We start from the raw sequence: 25,289 nt of genomic DNA on the forward strand, positions 1-25,289 counted from the left end.
AAATCCTAAACTTACTACCATTTTGGTATTTACAGAAGGCACTTACTCATTTTGGTATTCACAGAAAGCACTTACTCATTTTGGTATTCACAGAAGTTAGGAGTCCTAACTTTACGACTCCAAAATGCCTTCTGTGAATACCGAAAGCCTTAAAGTTAGGATTTTTCTCAGTTTAGGAGTAGTAAAGTTAGGACTCCAAACTTTAGGACTCCTAAATGCCTTCTGTGAATACCTAAAGTCTTAAAGTTAGGATTTTTCTCAGTTTAGGAGTAGTAAAGTTAGGACTCCAAACTTTACTACTCCTAAACTGAGAAAAATCCTAACTTTAAGACTTTCGGTATTCAAAGAAGTCATTTAGGAGTTCTAAAGTTAGGACTCCTAACTTCTGTGAATACCGAAAAGAGTAAGTGCCTTCTGTGAATACCAAAATGAGTAAGTGCCTTCTGTGAATACCAAAATGGTATTTAGTTTAGGATTTTGTCTTAAGTTAGTTCTGTGAATTGGGCCCTGAGTGATTAACTGAAAACCACTAACGGTAATAGGTACATATAAATCAAGACTAGAATAAGTAAGTTCTACAGAACTTGGAGTTCGGTAGTCAAGGGTCTAGCACACCCTTTCTCCAAGTCAAGAGAATTTCAGTTCCCACTAGGTTAGGTAGGTGCCTACACCACATAACTCTAGTATGTCTTCTAGGCCTGAAGCCAGTGTCTCATTGCCAACTAAGTATGACCATCTCTCAATTCAAGAATTGATAAATATGTGTAGATCTAGGAAACTGAAGACAGGGAGACATGCAAGCACTCAACGGCTGATAGAGACTTTGCTTTTAGATGACCCAGGGTCTGATGAGGCAGGAAAGTTGGGTGGGGCAGCAGAGGAGGAAAGTCCAGGAAGTGAAACCTTCTATGACATGGAGTCCAATGCTGACCAGGAGAATCAAGATGATTCTAACCCAGATACTCCACTTTTTCCTTCAGGTGGAGGAGAAGGCCCCTGTGGCCCTCTCTTTACTCCACCAGGAAGAGTTAGCAGTTTACCAAGAAGATCAAGACCTCCTTCTCAGGAATCTAATCCTTATGGTACTTCTGTAGAGACCTCAGCTTCTCACAAAAGAGAATCCTCTTATGAGAAATAGTGCAGATTGCTTGAGTTTGAGAGAGCTAACTTCAGAATCAAGAGAGAGCAGTTGGCCTTAGACAGGGAATCCCTAGAGCCCCAGAGAGCTTCCAGAAGGTTTGGGCTAGAGCCCCATGGTGGCCGCAACAGTGTCCCTAGAGGTAGAGAAACTACTCATGACCATAGGAACCTGAACAAGATAGTCCCTTCCTATCAGAGTGGGGATGACATCCACAAATGGATAACAGCACTAGAGCGTGCTTGCAAAGTACAGAGGGTCCCTTAAGAGCAGTGGGCAGCTATCATGTGGCTCTCCTTTGCAGACCAAGGTAGAGACACGCACCTCACTGTAAGAGAAGAGGATGCTGATAATTACAAAGTCTTTTGAAGAGTGCTCTGATTGATGGGTTTGGCTTAACCACTGAACAATACAGGATTAAGTTCAGAGACACCCAGAAGGCACAGACTCAAGACTGGGTTGATTTTGTAGATTGTGCTACTAAGGCTCTGGAAGTTTGGGTACTTGGCAGTAAAGTGTGTAATTTTAAAGAATTGTACAATTTAATTATGAGGGAGCAGATCCTTAACAATTGTCAGAACCAGTTGTTGCATCAGTACCTGGTGGACTCTGATCTGACCTCTCCCCAAAAATTGGGTCAGAAGGCAGACAAAAGGGTCAGAACCAGGGTGAGACAGAAGGTTCAGAACCAAGGTTGTGACTCCTAGAAGCAAGATTCTAAACCCTTAGATAAGGGTGGGGAGAAGGATGAAGACAGAAGTCTTCCCAAGGGACCCAAACATCTTCATCTGGTAGGGAGTCACAATCAAACAAGGGTAAAGGCAAGAAGAAGCAATGGTGTCAAATCTCTAAACAGAAGACCCATTGGACAAGTGATTGTACCAAGTCCAAGGACTCAACTCCAGCCATCACTGCCCCGAAAGCAACTGCCCCCCCCCCCCCAGTTCAGCTCCAAGTGGTGGTACACAGAATAAGAGTGTAGTAAGGTTAACCCTGGGATCTGAGATGGACTCTGGCCTAGTCAGAGTTCCAACTCAGGCTGTGTTAGTCTGTGATGGAGGCATGGATAATGCCCCCTTATTTGTCAGTCCCAGTAATCTGGAAAAATACAGACAGCAGCATTTGATCAATGGAAAAGAGGCATTGGCATTCAGGGACACAGGTGCCAGTGTCACAATGGTGACACAAGATCTTGTGCCCCCTGAGCAAATCATACTTGGTGAGATGTACCAAGTGACCAAAGCTAGCAATGTCAGGACAGATCATTCCTTGACAGTTGTTAATTTCACCTGGGGAGGGTAACTACCCTAAGAAGGATGTGGTAAATGCAGACCTCCATGTTGAACGCTTGTTGGGCAATGATTTAGAAACTTCAGCTTGGGCTGAAGTGGAACTCAGGACTCATGCAGAAATGTTGGGTATCCCTGCAGATGTGTTTGTTATGACTAGGTCACAGGCAAAAATGTCTACCACTGAACAGGCCCTGGATCCTGGAAAAATTGACCAGGTGCTTTCCAAGAGAAGGAGCAGTAGGGGTAAGGAAGTGTCATCCCCCATGCCTCCGAATACAGATCAGTCTCTTGAGGGAGATGATCTTAGTCCTGAAGAAGGAACTGTCTCAGAGGAACTTGAGCCTGATCAGGTTGAGTTCTTGGGGACAGGGGGCCCTTCCAGGACAGATCTGGGCCAGGATTAGCTGAGCTGCCCCTCTCTTGAACTGCTCAGACAGCAAGCTGTTGCTGAGGCTGCTGGGAGTGCCAGTGGGTCCCATAGGATCTACTGGGATGATGGACTCCTATACTCAGAGAGTAGAGTCCCCAAGCCTGGTGTTTAGAGGCTTCCTATTGACACTGACACAGGATATACCCATTAGCAGGCCACCTAGGGCAAAATAAGTCTTGCAACAGGATTGTCCCTCACTTTCATTGGTCTCACTTGTCAGAAGACACCAAGGAGTTTTGTCGCTCCTGTATCACCTTTCAAGCCTGTGGTAAGGCAGGTGATACTACAAAGGCCCCCTGATACGACTACCTGTGGTGGGGGTTCCCTTTGAGAGGGTTTGGATTGACATTGTTGGTCCCATGGATCCTCAAACTGCATCTGGGCACATATGTATACTAGTGGTGGTGGACAATGCCACTAGGTATCCAAAGGCAATTCCCCTTAGAACTACCACAGCTCCTGTTGTGGCTAGAGCCCTCCTGGGAATCTTTTCCAGGTTGGGTTTTCCTAAGGACGTAGTATCAGACAGAGATGACAACTTCATGTCTAGTTACTTGACTGCTATGTGGAAAGAGTGTGGAGTAAATTACAAATTTACCACCCCTTATCACCCCCAATGCAATGGGTTAGTTGAAAGGTTCAACAAAACCTTAAAGGGCATGAATAAAGGTCTCCCTGAAAAGTTCAGGCGTAGATGGGACATACTTTTGCCCTGCCTTCTCTTTGCCTACAGAGAGGTTCCACAGAAGGGGATTGGCTACCGCCCATGTGAACTTCTGTTTGGACATCCAGTTAGACGTCCATTATGTCTAGTGAAGGAGGGATGGGAGTTACTTCTCAAACCCCCTAAACAGGATATTGTAGACAATGTACTTGGTCTCTGCTCCAGGATGGCTGAGTACATGAAGAAGGCATCTAAAAACCTTGAGGCGAGCCAGGAATTGCAAAAGGCCTGGCATGACCAAAAGGCAGTGTTGGCTGTTTATCAGCCAGGACAGAAAGTATGGGTGTTGGAGCCTGTGGCCACAGCAACCCTCCAGGACAAGTGGAGTGGCCCTCCTACAATAATTGAGAGAAGGGAGATGTTACCTATCTGGTGGATCTTGGAACTCCCAGGAGCCCCCATAGGGTGTTCTATGTCAACAGGCTCAAACTATATGGTGACAGGACAGACATGGGCTTGCTCATGGCTACTGATGAGGAACAGGAGGAAGAGAGTGATCCACTCCCTGCCCTGCTCTCACACAACCCTGATGATGGTTCAGTGGACAGTGTAGCCTTGGCAGGCAGCCTCACTGTCCAGCAGCAAACTGATTGCAGAAAAGTTCTTAATCAGTTTAGACATATGTTCTCACTGACTCCAAGTTAGACTACCTGGTACACTCATGAAGTGGACACAGGGGACAGTCTGGCTGTTAAAAATAAGTTTTACAGGCAATCTGACCATGTCAGAGACTGTATCAGGACTGAAGTCCAGAAGATGTTGGACCTGGGAGTAATTGAGGACTCAGATAGTCCTTGGGCTAATCCAGTAGTCTTAGTATTAAAAACATCACAGCCTGAATGGTAAAAGAGAGATGAGGTTATGTGTTGACTACAGGGGTCTCAATGCAGTCACTAGGACTGATGCCCATCCAATACACAGGGCAGATGAGCTTAAAGATAGTTTGGCCCCAGCCAAGTTTCTGAGCACATTTGACCTAATAGCTGGCTACTGACAAATCAGACAAGCCAAGGATGTAAAGCCAAAAACAGCATTCTCAACCCCTAGTGGGCACTACCAATTTGTGGTGGTGCCCTTTGGTTTGAAGAATGCACCTGCCACTTTTCAAACTTTGGTTAATAAAGTCCTTACGCCTGGAAGCCTATAGTGCAGCTTATCTTGAGGATATTTCTGACTTTAGCTCCACCTGGGATCACCTGGTCCCCCTGAGAAATGCTTTGGTGGCCCTTCAGAAAACAGGCCTCACTATCTAGGCCACCAAGTGCCAGATAGGTCAGAGTAATAATAAAAATACTGAAGTTTATATAGCGCAACAGCTACCTCTCATGGCGGTGTCCCGGTGCTTAGTGAACAAGGGGGGGGCAGTGTACCGAGTGAAGGCGGAGGTAGAGACAAGAAAGAAAGGTAGTGATTAAAGAGCCACGTTTTTAACTGTTTCCTGAAACACAGCTCTGAGCTCACATTGCAAAGCTCAAGTGGTAGGGCATTCCACGATTTGGCTGTTCTGGCTGAGAACGTTCTCCCCCCAAGCCGAACTCTTGAGAAGCGTGGGACAAGGAGCAGATTTTATGTGTTTGAGCGCAGGGAGCGTGCCTGTTTGTAGCGGGGGAGTCTTAGTGTGAGATAGTGTGGGCACTTGCCCTGCAGAGCCCGGTAGGCAAGTGTCAGGGCCTTAAACTCAATTCTGCTTGCCACTGGTAGCCAGTGCAGAGTGCGTAGGTGTGGCGAGACATGTTGTTTAAACGGTATGTGTTTAATCAGCCTTGCAGCCGCATTCTGCACCAATTGCAGTCGCTGGATCGCATACTTCGGTAAGCCTAGGTAAAGGCCATTGGCATAGTCCATACTAGATGTTACTGTGGCATGGACTACTAGTTTGCGGCAGTCTTCGGGTAGTAAGTCCAGGAACTTTCTTAGTTTATTTAGGCAGCCAGCCGCTACTTGTTGAATGTGGGCAGAGAAAGAGAGGTCGTCATCCCATCTCACCCCCAGATTTTTGGCACTATTGCTAGGAGAAGGCAGAGGCCTCATTTCAGTCGGCCACCAGAGATCTGGTGAGGGCGCTGGGCCTTTCCCGAAAAAGATCACCTCCATTTTCCCTGCATTTAATTTTAGCTTGTTTGTGTTCATCCAGATAGCACCATCACGGAGACAGCCCTTAAAATTGCCAAAGGCCTCCTTTGTCTGCTCTTGGAAAGGGAGCACCAACTGAGTATCGTCGGCGTATGAGATTGCTTTGACGCCCCAATTGGCAATTAAGGTGAAGAGAGGGGCCAGATACACGTTAAAAAGCTAAGGGCTCAGGGCTGACCCCTGGGGTACACCGCACCAAAGAGGTTTGGGTGAGGATGAAAAAGGGAGAAGGGCGACTTTCTGAGAGCGAGCGCTCAAGTAGGACTGAAGCCAGGCCAGCACCTTCCCACCCAGGCCGATGTTTTCAAGTCTCTGGAGCAGCCTGGCATGATCGACCGTGTCTAAAGCTGCAGATAGATCCAGGAGCACCAGCATTGCTGATGCCCCTGAATCTAGTGACCATCTGACCGACTCCGCTACCTCTATGAGGGCCGTCTCGGTACTGAAGCCCGACCGAAAGCCTGACTGAGTTTCATGTAGTACATTGTTCCCTTCAATGAAGTTGTTCAGTTGGCGTTGAACCAGCTTCTCCAGCATTTTTCCGGGTGCAGGGAGTAGCAAAATTGGCCTAAGATTGCTAAAATCCCCATAGGCTCCGGAGGGTTTTTCTTTTCAAAGGAAGCAGCGTAGCGTGCTTTCAGTAGTCGGGGAAGACTCCGGTAACAAGGGATGAGTTCCAGACATGGGTGAGTGTGGTAACTAGGGACTGAGATATCATTTTCCAGAGTTTGGGGGGGCAGGGATCATCAGGGGCCCCTGATTTACAATGTTCAATCTCTGCTAGCGCCTCCTGATCCGAAATTGGAGAGAAACATAAGAACGGTGGAGCCGGCGCACTGGCTAAGATAACATCTAACCTCTCTGTCACAACCAGGGCAGAGAAGGTGTCATACACCTTTTGGATTTTATTGTCAAAAAAGTTAGAAATGTCTTCGCACATAGCTGGCGTTGAAGACACTTCAGTCTCAATGGCTCTTGGCTTTAAGAAGGATTGGACTACCTTATAAACTTGTTTTCCCGAGTGGTCCGCTTTCTAAATGCAGGAAGCACTAAATTCTCTTCTAGCCTTTTTTATAGATTTATGTAGCATTTTCAAGGCCTTTCTATAGCACGCCTTTGTCGCATCACTGTATTTTTGTCTCCATTGGCGTTCTAATCTCTTACACCTGCTTTTTTCTGCTTTAAGTGTTTCTGAGAACCACGGGGCAGAGGGCGACTGTCTGCGCGATAGCGACATTTTTGCAGGTGTGACGGCCTCTACCGCCGCAGCAATCCAATGATGCATTGCTTCAGCATCACTGTTTGGATCTGAGGTAAGGGCAGGCGGGTCTAAAGCTAAAATGGGACCCAGGGTTTCAGCTATGAGTTTTTTCCACTTCCTCTTCAGGGTGGGTAGTTTTCCTTTTGCCTGGCCTGGGTTGCTCATATTTATTTTAAAGGAGATCAGATAGGGGTTTGACCAGACCAGGGGTTGGGTTGTCTCTGCTATAGCATTCTGAAAGTTGGAGAAAACTAGATCTAAGGTATGGCCTGCCCTATGTGTGGGGCCAGAGACCAATTGTACTAAGTTGGCCGCTGCTAGTAATGAGCTGAATTGCGTTGCTTGAGGGCAGTTGGGGTCATCAACATGAAAATTAAAATCCCCAAGTGCCATGAAGTTAGTATGGGCTAGCAATTTTTGTACAATATAATTGCAGAGATCATAGGTGATATTTGCTGCACAGTCCGGTGGTCTGTAGATAAGCAGACCTGCTAACGATACCCTAGCATTTATCTGGAAACAGAAGTGAAGTCCCTCAATACCTTGAAGGTCGAGGGAGCACGAGATAATCAGTTCACATGATTCTTTAAAAATAATAGCCACTCCACCCCCTCTTTTTTCTCCCTCCCTATTTGCAAAGCACATTTTAAAGCCAGGTGGGATGGCTAGGGTGATAGATGCCATGGTATCTGCGTTTAGCCAGGTTTCAGTTAGGAACATGGCGTCCCAAGAGGATTCCATGAAGGTTAGCCAGATATCGTCGGCATGTCTAGGAGGGATCGGCAGTTCACAAGACCAGCCCTGAAGAGCTCGCCAAGCTCTGGATGGAAAGTCTGTGAACCTCTTGGCTTGTTATGAGTTTGATGAGTTGGCATTGTTGTGTCAAGTGTTGCATCGAAACCCTGTCCGCATAACAAGCAGTTGATGGCAAGCTCATAGTTTCCAGATCGACTTGATGTAATGTGCAGTAGTTAACAGTATTAAAGGCTGTCAGCTCAGCAATAGACCAACAGATCCTCCTCTACACCTCCCTCTCCCCACTTACAGCATGGCTGGCGCTGGCCGCGGTCAGGTCGCGGACGGGCGCAGACGGGCTTGCCTTTGGTGCGCTGTTGCGCGCGGCCGAGCCCCCATCTGTATTTACCCCCTCCACCCGGAAGTGAGGCAATTGGTGGGAGGAGTCGCGTCCCTCTGTACAACCGGCACTAATGAGCCTTGACGAACCGGGGAGCGCGATTTACTCTGAGGTAAAAGTGGGCAAAAGTAGCAATTTCAATTAGAGTCAGGTTGTATACTTGGGCCACCTTGTTGGTGGAGGTCAGGTTCAACCATTGCAGAGTAAAATCCAGACCATCATGGTCTGGGTTGCTCCAACCACCCAAACTCAGGTCAGAGTTTTCCTGGGCCTGACAGGGTACTATAGGAGGTTTGTCAAAGGATATGGATCCATAGTGACCCCTTTGAATGACTTAACTTCCAAAAGAATGTCTAAGTAAGTTCCGTGGACAGTTAGCTGTCAAAAGGCATTTGATGAATAAAACAGATGCAAGGCGAAAACCCCAAACCTTTGAGGAGGCCCATTTCCTTACAGGGGATGGACTATACAGTGGAACATAGACCTGGGAGTAACCATGCCAATGCAGATGAACTCTCCAGATATTTCCACATGAAGACTCAACTGGTCAAGGTTAGTTTAATGTCCTGACGTTTGGGGGGTTATGTAGGAGAGTAGGATCTGCTTCTTATAGTTACCCCCACTTTTTGCTGATGTTTCACTGTTTTGGACTTAGACTGACTGGGAGCCTGCTATCCAGGACCCCAGCCAAGCTGCTTTCTCCTCTAAATTGATTGCATGTACTTTAGGTTAACTCCAGATTGGATTCAGGGGTACCCTTATAAGTCCCTAGTACCCAGGGCATAGGTACCCCAGAGGCCTCCCAGGGGCTGCAGCATGTATTGTGCCACCTCTGAGACACCACTCAAACTGACACCACAGGTCTGCTACTGCAGCCTGTTTAAGGTGGTGCATGTGCCCCTTACTTAGATATAGGTTCACTATATCTACCTTATATCACTGCACATATAAACCTATCAGTCACCCCTATGACAGGCCTGTGAGAGGATGCCCTTGCATTAACAGAGCCCCTCTGCAGCCTTTGGAACCTATTCTCCAGGGTTGTTCTGTGATGCAGCCAACCATATACACTTAAGTACATTATAACATCGCGGTAAATGCTAACTTTAAAACGGCTGTTTAGAAACATGTCGCGTTTGGTGTCAAACACCTTGGAATCATACCTCCCCGCCAGTAACTGGTGGGGGAGGTATGATTTCACCCTCCTAAAGGGACATATGCGACACACCGGTACACCCGGTACCAGTTTCTAGACCTGGGCATCAGAAAATGGATGCTGCCAGCCACAGACTCGAGTCTGCCCTCTTGCTGCTGAGCCAACCTCGAGCAGGGGAAGGCTTGACAATAGGCTTCCTGTCACTGGGAGGTGTAACCACCTCCCAGACAGGCTGGGTGGGTGCACTCTCAAAGTCCAGCTCAAACCGGTTGCAGGAGCCATTTGCTCCTGCTCTGGTGGGAAACTGGACAAAGGACATGGGTGTAGCCACCCCTCTATCCTGACCCTCCCATAGGTGGGTCGTCAGAGTTTGTTCCACCCTTTCCTTGGGTATAAAGTAGGAACCCCTGACTACAGGACTTTAGATTTTACCTGGACTAAACTCTGCTACAGAAACCAAGTACTTCGATGATCTGCACCATGCTGGACGACTGAAGAATCTCCCTTGGAGTAAAGGAGTTACTTCCCTGCTAAGCAGGCACCTAAACGCATCTGACCGGTTTGCATCTCCGAAGCTCCTGAGGACTCCGAAGATTTCTGCAACACAGGAGGTGGGTTCCCAAGGGCGCTGAGGTTGATCTGTGCCCTCAGCAATTCTGAGGCCTGTATCCCTTGTGGGGACAGTGCATCCCGAACCCCTGTGCACTGTATGCTTTTGCAGCAGCATATGCTTTTCAGTGACCCCTGAGGCTGTGCTTTAGGCTACTTGTAGTCCTGACCCTGAGCAGTGTTTCCACCAAAGATTTCCGGCCCATACTCCACAAGTGTTCCCTGGGCTGGTATTTCGTGATTCTTCTTGAGGTCCCTTCGCGATCCCTGGTCCGTTGGCCTGTGGGTCCCTGTGAAGGTAACTTTAACTTTACATGGGCTTTCCTGGTTGCTCCAGACGTGCCCTGACTCCATTGCTTGGAGAGTCCCCAGGCCCTTGCTGGTCCTCACCAAAGCTAATTTCATCTGACCACATGGGTTGCAGTTGCCAAGGCTTGTTGGTGTTCTATCCAAACCCTGACCCCCAGCACTCGACATCCTTTGTGGGACAGCTCACCTCCGGACTTTGGTCATCGTCGACGTCTCCTGGTCCCCGTGGCTGCAAAGTCAAGCATCGCTTCAACTCACCTGAAGCACCCGACATCGGTGGGCATTCGTCTACCGACCCCTGGTCACCCTAAAGTGACCAAGATTCCCGACATCACTTGACACCTATGGACCCGGCTCCCCTAGGTTAGATAACACAAGCACTCCGGTGCTAACAAGGGTGCTGGCCTTAGAGCCTTCTATGTTTGAAAGGGTTTGCTCAAAGTCCTCTCCGAAGTGTCCTTAATCTTTAAAATTCTAACCGTGACTCTCCCATAGAGTTGTACGGAGCATGCACCTGTGTTCTCACACTGCACGCGTCCTCCGTGGGTCCCCTGTGTCACTACCTTGGGTGGTTCTTTGGGGTCCCAGCGATTCTACGTGCTCTAGGGACTGTGTCTAGTCAAGTCGTGGTTGTTATACCATTTTCTTAGTATATGGTTTGGTATCCCCCTGGAGCCCACTGTGTATTGTGCTATTTACTGTTGTTCTAGTGATTCAATATTGTGTTCTTTGTTCTCTAATCTCATAAAGAGGTTAGTAGAGAGTGTTTAGTAATAAACACATATATTTTATATATTTTTTGTGTGGTTCTCCTTTCATTTGGTCATTAAGGAGGTTCTGATCTGGTAAAACAAGCTGCTTTACATTCCTTTGAGACTTAGCCTGAAGGCTGCTCTCCTTAGCTACCGCTAGGATAGATTTCAATAAAGGTTGTCTTTAATCTAATCATCAATAAGGGTTGATTGGACAGGTACAAGGTGCCAACTATAATTAGTGCACAACATAAACCAGGCCAACTTCTCACACTGTCCATGCCTGGTTTGCTGAAGGAAAACACATCTGCATCTAGCAAGTCAGAATATCTGCCATGCAACAATACCCAAGCAGGGTTTCACCTTTTGTACTTGAATGGGTGATGTTTTACAAAAAGTTTACACTTTTGTCAGTAGGGTCTGGTTTTGTATTGGCTAATGCAATGACCTCTTAATGGTGGCCTCACCATGCCCTTCCAGGGGGTTCAGAAGAGTTTACATTTCCGAGAAAGCTTGCTCTCACACCAATTGGATGAATAACACCATTCAGCCAACATTTGTGTTTCCTCTGAACTGGAAAAGACACACTATTAGACTCACAACGAGAGGAGCTGACAAGGAACAGGATTCTGAAAGATCTCGATGAAGTCTGTGGGAGCGGTGCAATGAAAAATGATGCTACCTGAGAATGGGATGAAGGGCCCCAGAGTTTCCAAGAGGACCCCTGAAGGATTTCAGGGGCTGCAGGGGCTTGCGTTATGTCTAACCCTGGGCGGAGTTTATGGAGTTGCGCTACGCAGAACTACGCGAAGTGAAGTAGAAAAATGCTGTTTGCGGTGATTGCACAGTGTGGATGCTTCTCCGCAATGTGCAGTCATCGCGAACAGCACCTTGCAAAGCGCAAGCGGTCCCTTCTTTCCCTTTTCTGTCACTCAAGTAGATTTTTACTCGAGCGGCAGCTTTCTCAACATGAACAAGCAGTTTCTCATCGTGAGCGGTCGCAAGCATACGTGACCACTCGCAATGAGAAACCTGATCACCCCGCGTTGAGAAATCTTGCGAGGATGTTTATTTTCCATGCTCGCACACCCCAACTTGATGTTGATGATCGCGAATGAGGAAAAATCTCACCAGGAAGTTGATTTTCCTCGCTCGCGGTCGGCAACTTGACATTGACGATCGCCAGCGAGGTAAAAAACTCCGCTCACATCGCGGAGCAGAGTTTTGCGGAATTCCGCGAGCTCCGCCTAACGCGTAGTGCGGGAAACTGCAAACTCCGCGAGCATAGCATAGTTTATCGTCCAGGGTTACTTATGTCCCTGGGCTGTGGACAAACCTTGAATCTGGGAGTAATGCTTTCATGAAGGAAATCTTCTTGTGCACTGATTGAAGTCTGATAGGGTTTATTAAGAAAACAAAAATGAATAGTCTGTGAATCACACAATCATCCGTCCAGAATGTCCACCAAGACAGGCCTATGGAGCAAGCCTGTGGAGTAACAGCAAAGCACACATACACACAAGCACTTCATACGGTTCAAATACAGACCTATTGCTGACCTTTTTCTTTTTCTTTTTTTTAAAGGAGGTTGCCTAGTCTGAGATCACAAGAACGGGTGAAAAAACCTTCCCATACCAACACTATGTAAACATTTTGGCTCAACAAACTAGTCTTCACTTTCTCTCATCTCAAGAGACATTTATGTCATTTTTAAAGTTCAGCAACATTTTTAAAGTTAAGCAACATTTAGAAAGTTGCAACTCTGTGATCCAGTTGGTCCGATGGCTTTGCACAAGCCCCAGCCCACAGACAACTTTATGCCTGCCTGGGGAGATGTGTGAATGACTCCCAGGGAACAAAGGCCGTTGCCACAGAGTGGGGTGTGACCTCCTCTCCTATGAAGGCTACGTGAGGTGTTAATCCAAAAGGCTAGCTTCAAAGGGGAATCCACCTTTGAAGTACCGCCTGTTACAACACACTCAATCAGGATGCCTTTCGTTCTTGCAGACAAGTTGGAGACAGGGACATAGAGGAAAAACCCATCCCCAAATCGTGTTTCCCTGGGGTGGGTTGCCAAGCTCCTCACATTTAAGGGAAGGTTCAAACATATTGAGAGTGGCATAAATATTTCACTCTGGGATTGCCAAATGCCACACATTTATGAAACTTTTCCACCAAGGAGGAAGGGACATACAAGCCCATCGACTAGTGACCATGCTGTCCCCTAGGGGCACTGTCACAGGAGATAATGGGCACCTCTGGCACTCTGAATCTAAGTACACATTGGATTTGGAAAGATGACCTGAATAGGACTGCCCTGCTGCCTTTGAAGCTTCACAAAGAGAGGCTGCATTGTTGGAAGGACTGCACCTGCTGCACTTTGGGATAGTGAGTTTGGACTGTGCCGGACGCTCCTGGCTCAGGAAAAGTTGATACCCAGCCCCAGATGGAAGCAGTGACACCAAGGATCAGTTTGGAAGCCCCCTGGAACAGCACCAGGGATATCAAAGCTGAGGAAGCCCAAACCGGCAAAGCAGTAGCCACTTCTGCAGAGTCACCACTGACCGCTGCGGGGCACGGCAAGAGACAAATCTGAGACAGCCAAAAGTTGCACCTGTGTCTGCTGGACTCAGTAGTTCTATCAGAGACTGGTTTTGTCGCCCAAGAGAGACTCTAGCCAGCATCAAAGATACTCGTGGTGACCGCTGTGTCAAAAGATCTGTAGCCCAGCAGTAGCTGGCATTCTACTGTCGCAAAGAGGGCATTGTGGGACCCCAAGCACCATGGTCAAAGTCACAAGACCCCAACCATGGACCGAAGGATCAACCACACTTCACCCCCATCGACCGTAGAGCACCAAGCACATCTTTCAGCATCTTTTTCTCCTGCATCCCCAGCATCATGACCACTCCATTGTAGTCTAGTTCAGTCATTTCCTAAAGTCTGGAACTGGACTTGAAAAAGCTCTGGTGGCCAGATAACTGTCCAAAATAACCTTACTGGACTCCTAAACCTCTGCCCTGTTCAATTTGGTCGCCCAAGTCGGGCCTGAGTTACCTAAATGTTTCAAGCTTTTCAAAACTTTGCAACATTTTTGTTGACCAATGCTTGTTTGTGGTTGAATTTAAAAGTATTTATTTCCTCAAACATCTGCATCGCTGGAACCCTCTGATGGATGTTGATGATCAAGGACTCTAAAAATCCATTGAACTTATGCTCTATTTTTATAAGTTATTGTCTGTCCTGTCAATCCACAAGAGAATGGTAGCAGCAACAAAGAACCAGATGTGCACCTAGGTGGTGTCCAGGATTCCAGGTTGTCCAGTGGAATAGTTCCAAAGTTTGTAGAAGGGGATGATATGGACAAGGGCTGGCATCCTATGAAAGAGCTCTCAGGATGAGGTGGGCTGGTACTCAACATTTGGGGCCCCTATTGTGGGAGTTACTACCAGCAGTAGGGAGAGATAGACTGATGACACTAGAGGATGAGGTGGAAGAATCTTACACCCACATGAGAGAAGCACTCATTGAATTTTTGGTCTTACCCCAGACTAAAGTTGAGGAACACATTAAATGGGTCAACACAGATATGGATGGACTTTGTGGATGAATCAGAAAAGTCACTGAATGAAGCTGGCTCAAAGGTAACAAGGTTGATACCTACGACGAGCTCTACAATTTAGTGTTCAAGGAACACATTCCTACAAATTGTACCTTTGAAGTCTGCAGAATTGCCACTGACCGCTGCCTGGTACGGCAAGAGACAAATCTGAGACAGCCAAATGTTGCACCTGTGTCTGCTGGACTTAGTAGTTCTATCAGAGACTGGATTTGTTGCCCAAGAGAGACTCTAGCCCGCATCAAGGATACTCGCTGTGACTGCTGTGTTAAAAGATCTGTAGCCCAGCTGTAGCTGGCATTCTACTGTCGCAAAGAGGGCATTGTGGGACCCCAAGCACCATGGTCAAAGTCACAACACCCCAACTATGGACCGAAGGATCAACCACACTTCACCCCCATTGACCGTAGAGCACCAAGCACATCTTTCAGCATCTTTTTCTCCTGCATCCCCAGCATCATGACCACTCCATTGTCGTCTATTGCAGTGATTTCCTAAAGGCTGGAACTGGACTGGAAAATGCTCTGGTGGCCAGGTAACTGTCCAAAATAACCTTACTGCACTCCTAGACCTCTGCCCTGTTCGATTTGGTCGCCCAAGCCGGGCCTGTGTTACCCAAATGTTTCAAGCTTTTCAAAAGATTGCAACATTTTTGTTGACCAATGCTTGTTTGTGGTTGCATTTAAACGTATTTATTTATTCAAACATCTGCATCTCCGTAACCCTCTGGTGGATGTTGATGATCAAGGACTCCAAGAATCCATAAAAACATGCTCTATTTTTATAAATTATTGTCAGGTCTCATTTTTCTGTGTGATTTTCTTATTCTATTGTTTGGTGATGCTAAACGCTTTCCTTTGTTTAACCTTGCTGCTCAAAGCCACCGCTACCCAGGGTTGAGCTGAAGGTTTACAAACGAGCCTTATAGGACCCAAGATGGTCTTTGTGAGTGTACTCTATCATAAGGCCCCATAGCCCTATCATATAATGCACCCAAATCCTCACATTGGTGCCTAGCGGGTTCCAGAACTTGAGTTTAGCTGTAGCAGAGAATGAATAAGGTGGTATCCACAGAAAGGACACACTAATGTAGAGTTCAAGTAAAAGCCTCAGAGTTTTTCCAAAGTTCTGTGTGTACTAGACACTGTTTTACAAGAACCAAATTTGTTGACAACCAGTCTTTCTAAAAGTGGCAAAATGATTTGCAAAGGCATAAAGATGGGTAACATAGCAATTGACTTGGCTACCCTGTCCACACTGAAAATCATTGATTTAAGAGGGGTGTGGAGGAGAAGGAGAATTGATCTAGATAAGACTGCCAAAAAGGAGGAATTGGAAAAATCATTCAGAGAATGAGAAGAGGCAAGGAGAGCCCTGGCACACTTTGCAGGAGAGGTCACTACTGATAGTGGTGATGAAGAGGACAATCACATAAGCTCTTTTGAAACTGAGGGGGTGAAGAACAGTGCAGTCCCCAGAGCAAGATCAAGTTATGGTTCACTATCTGGGAGTGAAAGGACCTTCACGTCCATAGAAAATAAATAAAGAACTGAATGACAAGCTTGCCCTCCTAGAGATTGAGGAGAAGAAGTTGGCTCTTCAAGCAAGAAGACAGACCCTATAGGAAAGAAAGGTCATGCTGGGGTTAAAACCACAAGAGAATGCAGAGTGCTTCAGTGAATGCCCTTTTCAATTCGACGAACACTGATTCAGGGTTTGGTCATTGGCCAACTTGATTACTGCAATGCTCTTCTAGCATCTGCAACCTAATCACTTTTGAATGGAATGCAGATTGTCCACAATGTAGCCACACGGTTGGATCTCAAAATGCCCGCTTACCTCTTCTAGGCCTCTGCTGAGACAGCTTCACTGGCTGCCGATTCGACAGAGAATTAAATGTAAACTTTGTTGCCTAGTACATAAATTACTTTATGGCAGGTGTCCCAGCTATCTGGCAGACAAAATTAAATTCTACCATCTGAGCAGGCATCTTAGATCCATAGGGAAAGGGCTGCTAGTGGTCCCCCACTACAGGAAACTTCGAGCAGGAGGCAGAACCTTTGCTTATCTTGCTCTAAAATATTGGAATACTCTGCTCGAGGAACTGCGTTAATGTCCCAGTCTTCTCCAATTCAGGAAACTCCTGAAGACTGAATTATCCCGGGACTGATTTGAGCTGAACCTGTACATTATTGTCTCTGCAGCGCGGAGATACCCCTTTGGGGGTGATTCCGGTGCTCTACAAATTCCTTTACAAATTACAAAATTACAAATTACAAATTGATGTGGAAGGTCAAATTTCAGCCCACGAAGAGTATGTCGTTTGTGAACCGACCTATTAGTACATAGGTTGGTTTGCAAACTACCAATGTATTCGGTAGAGGCTGGTGAGCAATTTGCAACCACTTTTCCCAAATCCATTTTACTACCTTCATTATTAGTCTTAATGTACAATTTCTTACTTTGAATCTTTGTACATCAGGTCCTAAGAAAGTTAGAATAATAAAGAGTGTTTCACTTCTGGGTCATGAGTTCAGGACAGAAGCAAGTGGACTGTGAAGGGAGTTTTCATCCTGTGCAAGCTCTAGGGGACAATGTGGCAAGGGTAAACATGATATGTGATGTGAATAATGTCCCAGCCCTAGGTTAAAAGAGCACCAGGCGGATACGAGAGAACTGCTAGCTGCGTATTAAATGTGTAAAATTAACCTTAACAGAAAAAATTTACGTTTTACAGTGCTCATATGCACACTTCAAAGTATCATTAAAGTGACTGCAGATAATGAAAGCAAGTAATCAAATGGGTTATTTGGAACATACATACAAAACGCATGTTGTCTTATCCTACTGGGTAATTTTAGACACCATATTACTTCAGCAACTCAAAAACATTAATGTATTTATGGATTTTGCTGCTTGTTCTAACACTATTTTTGATTTAGCAGTTTTATACAGTGTGAACTCCACCCAATGGCATTAGAACACTTTACATGAGCACCAGATTACATTCCAGAAAGTCATATTCAATATTTTCTACGTTCTGGGAGATTAATCGATTTACTCAGAATCAAAGGATGTTAAACCTACCTGGACTTGAACCAGGTTCCCCATTTGAAAAATCGGCAGCTCTGGATGCCATGCTACAAGGTAGGTACCAGCTCCTTGAGTCTTAAGAATGTTGCAATCATTTGGCTTCCTACAGAATGTGTGTCTGTCCAGCCACCTACTAATCACTTAATCGACCCATCCATCTATCCATCCATCCATCCACTCACCCAACTATTCATCCGTCCACCTACATCCATTCATCTATTCAATCACCTGTGCAAATCCATCCAGTAACACATCACTTAATCCTTTGATCCTTCTGCCATGTCTCTTCCCGCCCCACCAATCCTCACTAAATAATATATATGCATCTTATGCAAAGCAAAAAATGTTAGTCGCATAAATGCAACTTATTCATATGTATTTGCGTTTACACAATATGGAAGTCTTTTAATAACTATAAAATCATTTTTGAACGAATGTTTTAGTCTATGAATCATGTGGTACATTTACTATTTTTTCATGTAACGGGGTGTTGCAAAGGAACTTGCTGCACTTCTTTGCTTGAAAGGGAGAGAGCAGAAATGTTTCATATTTGCAAGGATTGGGAACATTTCTGCTACCTCCTTGCACTCGTGCACTGTGTCCTGCCTAGTGCCAATGTTGGCGCCCATGCAAGGGTGCCTAGGTGATGGGCAGGATTGGTTTTGTGCAGGAAGGAATATCTTTCTGCATAAAAACAATCCAAAGAGGCATACTTCTTGTTTCCATGTGGGCTGGAAGGAGAAAGTAACAAGAAGAAGTACATATATTTCTCCTCCTTATGCCTAGGTCAGGTAGGAGCACCATTTTGGTGCAAACCCAGGTTAACCAGTCGTTGCTAATCTGGGTTGGTGTCATAATACATGGGTGGATACTTGTGAATGTCCAAGTTCCCCCATGTAACACCTACCTGAAGCACAGTAACTCAAGGCAGTGTTATGTGCTGTGTTGCATTACTTTGTAATTACTTAACATGCAAAGTGGCTTTGCATGGCTTAGTATATACCCAAAAATTATTTTGCATCAGGGCTGTCCACAAAAGTGATACAACCCTGATGCAAAATCATAGTAAATCTGGACCCATGTGTGGTGCATTCAAACCATCATTGACTTCCATGGCACTGCACTTCATTAGCAACAGCATAGTGACTGCATCATCAGTAAAGACATAGAGGAAAAACTATACATTTCTCTCAACCCTGCTGAAGGCTCTGACGATTTGGTTAAAAATGTATCAGTCCAAAACAATGAATTCCCACCATGAGTTTGACAACCGGGGCTTACCTCTTGACTTTTACATGAGGGGGTTCTGTCTTTGATGAAGACAAGAAGGGCTCCCTATCTGAATATGGCAACATTGGCTCCCACCATTACACTGTCACATGGGCCTCTCCACTGACTTTGACACCTGAGTATTCCTTCCCCGATGTGAACGATAGGACCATCCCCCCATAACTTTGACACCAATGCCCCAGAGAGGCCTCAGGGTCAGGATGATGAAAAGGACCTACTTTGCCTTCAACAACGACCACTGCAAAAAAACAATTGATGGACGGAATGCTGGACAATTCAAACATTCACCCCCAGTCACAAGGATCTGGTTTAAATCCATCATTCTTTTGCTGATGAGGGGTGGAACCCCGAAACCGGTCCTAGGATGCTTGTTTCCGATCCAGGGAGGACCTGGCTTGGCTATTTGGGCTGGACTGTTCCCATGAGGCACAGGGTGAAGACTGATTTGTATATGGCTAGGTCTAAACTGGGGTGGCATGGTGAGCAAAAGAATGATGGATTTAACCCAGATCACTTGACTGGGATGAATGTTTTTGTATGCTCTGCATTCCGTCCATGAACTGTGTGTCTTTTGCTTCATCAACGACCACAGCATACTACACATACTTCAGTTCACCGCTTCTGCCACTGGGAGATTGTTCACATTCAGTCTTCCAAACTCTCCTCCTGCATGATCTTGAGGTTAACCAATGGAAATAGACATCTTCAGACTACAGACAAAAAAAGCACATCACATCAACAGAATTTGGGGCCGGCAGATACTAGGGCACAAATTTACTATCATTTTGAAGAAGAGTTTGTCGCTTTTATGGTGCAGTCTGATGCAAACCCATTATTGGCATTTACTAGGCCACACAAGGCAACATTGAAGGTATCCGTTCCAGCACAAAAACAATCCTGCCAGTCCCTAGGTAGAATACAGTGCACCAGCGCAAGGAGAGAGCAGAAATCCTCAATATCTTTGCAAATGTGGAACATTTCTGCTCTCCCCATTAACGCAACACAGGAAAGCACGTTCCCATGCTGCATTGTGCTTTATGAAAAAATAGTCAATGTGCCCCTAGATACCTGACCTCACAAAAATGGTGGCACAATATTATGAATTGTATCTGGATCTTTGTCCTAACAAAAGAAACTGATCTAAAAATGCAGAAAGAAAAATGGAAAAACACTGTGATGTTTATGGTAGTTTTTTAGGTCTCGCTGAGCCAGCGCATGCGCTGGTCGCTCTGCGAGACATTTAGTAGTAGGCTTTGAAAAGTCATACCCAAAGGCTTTTGCTGGCCTCCAGCTTGCATTCACAAGCGCATGGACGTGCACAGGCCATCTGGCTTTCTGTAAGGGCTCATTAATCCTTACAGCACGTGAATCCCCTCCCCTTCACCCTCCCTTCTCCCACTCCCTCCTCGTCAGCTTCTCTCATTGTCGGATCCATTTCAGAGGGAAGCAACTAAATGAAAGAAGGAAAGAGAGATGGGCTGCTTGCACGCTCCCATCGCGGCCTTGTTTAATTTTACACTAACAGTTCCCATGCTTCTTGTTACAAATATGTTAGGTTCCTGCTTCAGAAAACCTAAAGCATAATAGACCATGATTATACGTATCCTACTAAGAGCTGTTGGAGTTGCGTTGTAGTTCCTGAGATCCTGATTTTCCGCTGTCTGATTCTTCAGAAGAAGTTCTTGTAACTGGTTTCACGATTAGCCCTGCACTTGATATTTGCTGAAGTGTTTAGTTGTTCTTTTTAGTTTCTTGATTTCTGTGGCAAGTGTGGTGATTTACAATATGCTTTCCTTTTGTGGGGAAGGATGCCAAGAGCTGTAAATTAATGGTACCAGTGTATTTCATATTCCAGTAGATTATTTTAAATCTTGTATGTGTTTTTGCATTTGTTTTAGGGTATAACAGGAATACAACAACCTGTTTATCATGGTGCATGTATTGTGTAGTTACTTGTATAATTGTTTGCTTCTTAGTGGCAGTCATTTGCCCAAGATTTGGAAAGGTTATATTGTTATATTTTTGAGGGGGCTGATCCTGAGGGGGCTGATCCTTTTTTCACCAGCTTCTGAAGAATTTGGTTAAAAATGGCAGTGGGCTTCTTAAGTGGCAGTGTGCCTCACCACAGAGTTCTACGTAGATAATTTGTGAGTGACTACAAATCCTACATTTTTCCATATGAAACTGGCCATATAAACAATTCGGCCCCTCATAACATAAACATTTTCCTTGGGCTACATCACCAATCCTGCCCTGAGTCAAGACAGCTTACCACAAAAGGCTAGTTGCATTTGAGCACCGCTGATATCAACGTTGATGTGGGCTTCTGCTGTTCACACTTTGTTTATCCTGTGTAAATATTTAAAACAATGGCATCACATGCCAGAAAATCAATATGAACATAGACCTAGATGCACCAAAACATTTAGAATTGTTTTCAATATCTTCATGTTTTTTGTGCTTCCTGGTGCAACGTTATATAAGAAAACATCTTGTCTGTATTTGTCACGCTGAAGCGCATAAATCCCTTCCAAGTTGGTGTCCTTTTGGGAATTGAAACAAGCATTGGCATAGCCAATAGGTCTCGCTTTTGGGACCTTATAAGTGTTTAGCCATGCAACAGTTAATGTTGTTGCACCAAGGATATTGTGCTAGATAACTAAACACTTATAAGGTCCCAAAAGTGAGACATATTGGCTATGCCAATGTTTGTTTTGTGGAGTCAGCTATTTATAGGCATCCTTTAATGAGGACAGCTAGATATTAATTAATAAAAATAGTAGGGAAGTTTAAGCTAGCAGCATTGAGTGTTTTTGGCAATATATACATGTCTGTGCTTGTTTTACTGATAGTCTGTTTTTCATTTTTAGGTCTTGCCTAGGCAGCGCGCATGCGCTGTTGTAAGAGACGACCTTTAGAAATTGGTCAGCTCTTTTCAAGCCCTCGTGCTAGTGCTGGCTTCCACCCTGCGTGGGCCTGCGCGTCCCTGCTCACTCTCCTGGGTGCCAGCACAAGCACGAGTGCGAGCATTAATATGCCATTGTGTTTGTACCAATGCTTGCAATATCAAAAGTAACCACATGATTGCATCAGAACATCATGCATTGTATGTTATGAAGCTGAAAATGACCGAGCTCGACATAATGGGAAGAGGCCAGCAGATTTATTTCCGTGATATAGAGAACGCCAACAAATTCTTTATAAAATGTCCAGAACTATGATTATCTAATGCTTAAACAATATTTGCAAAGTCACTGGTAGCGGTGGAAAACAGAAGTTAGCAGTTTACTGTATTTTTCCCATACTCCTACAGCATACAGACATAGAAGTGCCGAAAGAAAAATTGACCAAAAAATCTCAACCCTACCCATCACATCCTACTCAAGACTTTTGCTGTGTGTATGCGCTCTAGGCAGTTGCATTGCATCTCCAAGCTGCACAATCGCAAGCACGCACTGAGACGACCTGAGTAGGTACATACTTCAGACAGCACTTCGGACCCACTATTGCCTAAGTCAGTGAAAATCTTTATGTGCACAGGTATGTTTGTTCTGTTGACTCATTCCAAGTACATGTAGGACAGACTCCCTCAAGATCAGACTCTTGATAGGGCCTTCTGTCACTGAAATCTCCCACAACAACAATTAGACCTTTAATTGAGCACTTTTTTACTACCATCCAAGACGTTAATGGGGCCCTCTCATAACCTTTTTCTAATTACTCTAATCTCCAAATCTCTATTAACGTATAACCTCAATTTAAATTTCTATTGTAATAGTGACATAGCTAATGCACTTTTAATTTGTCTAAAAAGTTTGTTCCTTATATCATGAAATATTCATGAACTGTATATATACATTCTTGTACATACAATCACCCTTCCCTGTTATCACCTTATAGTGCCACTGCTTCGACTTCAAATAAGGCAACATAATCAACATCTACTCAGACTGAAATGGGATCATAAGTAGATGAAACCCACCAGAAACATCATTTTGGGATGGGCTACCAATCAGTTACCCTAAAACACTGTGCTAGCTGTCCCAATATCTGTCTTAATTGTGTGGCATATACTTTTGGCAATTCAGAATTTGAAGTAGATACAAGATACTGGACAAAAAGGACACACCTGCCCACACGCGGCTGGCTTTATCAAAGAAGCCATAGCAATGCCATCTGGTCCTGACCTTGAAAGGTGTTAAGAGGCCTTTTGGCTTTTCCTGTGCAGCTCATCATCAGCAAAAATACATAAATAGAAGGTTGTTATTGATGCCGATTAGCATCAGCAAAAAACCTTGACAAAAATGAAAAAAAACGAAAAATGAAAATGACTGGTCCTATCTACAGGTGCATGCGTAATCATGCATTCGCGACTATTCATCATGATGCTGAGGTGGCTATCACAGGTCTGGAGTAGTCAGGACCTTTTTGATTTTACAAACATTATGTATAATTTACTTACAAATAGTGGTTTTCAATCACCCCTTTTCATTCATTGGTCTGTTTGTTGCATCAGTCACCGTTTTATTTAATCCGCTACATCCTATAGCATGGGGCAATTAGTCAGCCTAATTCAGCCATTGGCTAACTTCACTCTCAGTAACAACATTCTACTCTTTTACAAGGAACACATCCGTAAAGAAAGTAGTTCATTTAATGCTAGAGGCTACTATGGAAATGCCTAACTCAGGAGACTAAAAAGTAATTTTTGATTTTACAGCTTTTTTTTTTTTTTTTTAGTACCATGAGGACCTAGCATCTCCTCAAAGAAAGAAGTTTTGAAAAAGCATGACGCGACAAAACAAGCATTGGCAAAGGCGAAAGGATGACAACAACTCCAGGCCTATTGACTTTGCCAATGTATGTTTTTACTGTATGCATAGCCTACCCATGATGATGCATAAGCAGGCACGTATGCATCATCAGACATGCTTACATAACAGCAAGATACTACAGTGGCTAGTTTTTTTTTTTTTTAGTTTGTCACTGAAGATAACAGACACCCATCTTTGAGCAGTAAATAAAATGTTCTCAAGAACACTATATATATATAGATCTTGAAACATTTTATTTACTGCTTCAAGATGGAAATATTGGTTTAAAAGAAAAATGGGTCCAGATAATATTGTTACAGAATCGTGTTTTGACTGTAAGTCTTCATGTGGTAGATGTTATTCCAGCGTTGAAGGAGTACCTGTCAATGTTAGGTATCAATTACTATGATCAATGCAGGAGTGGACTCCTTCTTACGGACACCTGGCCAAACTTACAGAATGTATTAATATGGTTTATGTTTCCTGCATATATTGAAGATGTTAGCTTACCACACGTACCACAAATAACACCAGAGTAGACACTGGTGGTCAGCACACGGAAATGGAATACTGGACTACTTTTTAGATCTTCTCAATACAGATATGAGAAGGCTGACGTGCAACATATAAAGTCACCGGTGGGAATACCAGAGACAACACGTGACCTCTTCACCAGTAAATGCAGAGGCAAATTCAGATTCTCAAATAATAGGATTCTGAGACAGGCCCTGCTCCATGTGGTGTATGCCAGAATAAGGTGAAAATCTAAAAGACACATTCTGGTTATGGTGTGCATTAAAACCCAAGACAAGCTCAGGCTCTTCACAATCCTCCCAGGAGAATGTATGTGGTTCTCAACAAGGCACAGGAGGAAGGGACCTTTAGTAAAGAAAGTGATGGTCTGTATCTTGCTACTGAGACAGTGGACAAGCCAACCAGAGCTTCGTGAATGAACTACAAGAAGGCAGCAGTTACATCCATAAAGGGGTAGGAACACCCCTTACAGCGCCCGATTATTATTAGAAAAAACAATTTACTCCTTTTGGTTTTCCATTACTTTCTGAGTACATTTTCGGATTTTTGGAATGCAGAAGGTATTCCAGGCTTACACCTGGGAACCCGTGGCTGCTGCTGCAGTTTCCAACACAGTGCAACATCTACATAGAAATATGCAATAGGGCCATTACTGGTGCAAACATGAGTTAAGAAACAACTTTGCAAATCATAACAATGTAGCATGAAACTCATCAAATGAATTAAAAAAAATAATCTTTTTATTGGTTTTAAGTAACAAACATTTACATTACATAGGTACAGCAGTCTACACTAGTTGGTGGGTCCAGTTATCCAAAAACATGTCCTTGAGTCAAATTGGCAGTGTGGTACATACAAATCCATAACGTACATCATTAGGCAGTCCATTGCTGAGGTCATTCCCTGACATTCACTCTAACTGGTATAGTACATCCAAACTTCTAAAATAAGATCGTTTGAGGCCCTTCCAATCCCACCAATACACTTGAGCAGATCAAAG

The sequence above is a fragment of the Lissotriton helveticus genome, chromosome 3_1 (assembly GCF_964261635.1).
Source record: "Lissotriton helveticus chromosome 3_1, aLisHel1.1, whole genome shotgun sequence".
Taxonomy (NCBI): Eukaryota; Metazoa; Chordata; class Amphibia; order Caudata; family Salamandridae; genus Lissotriton; species Lissotriton helveticus.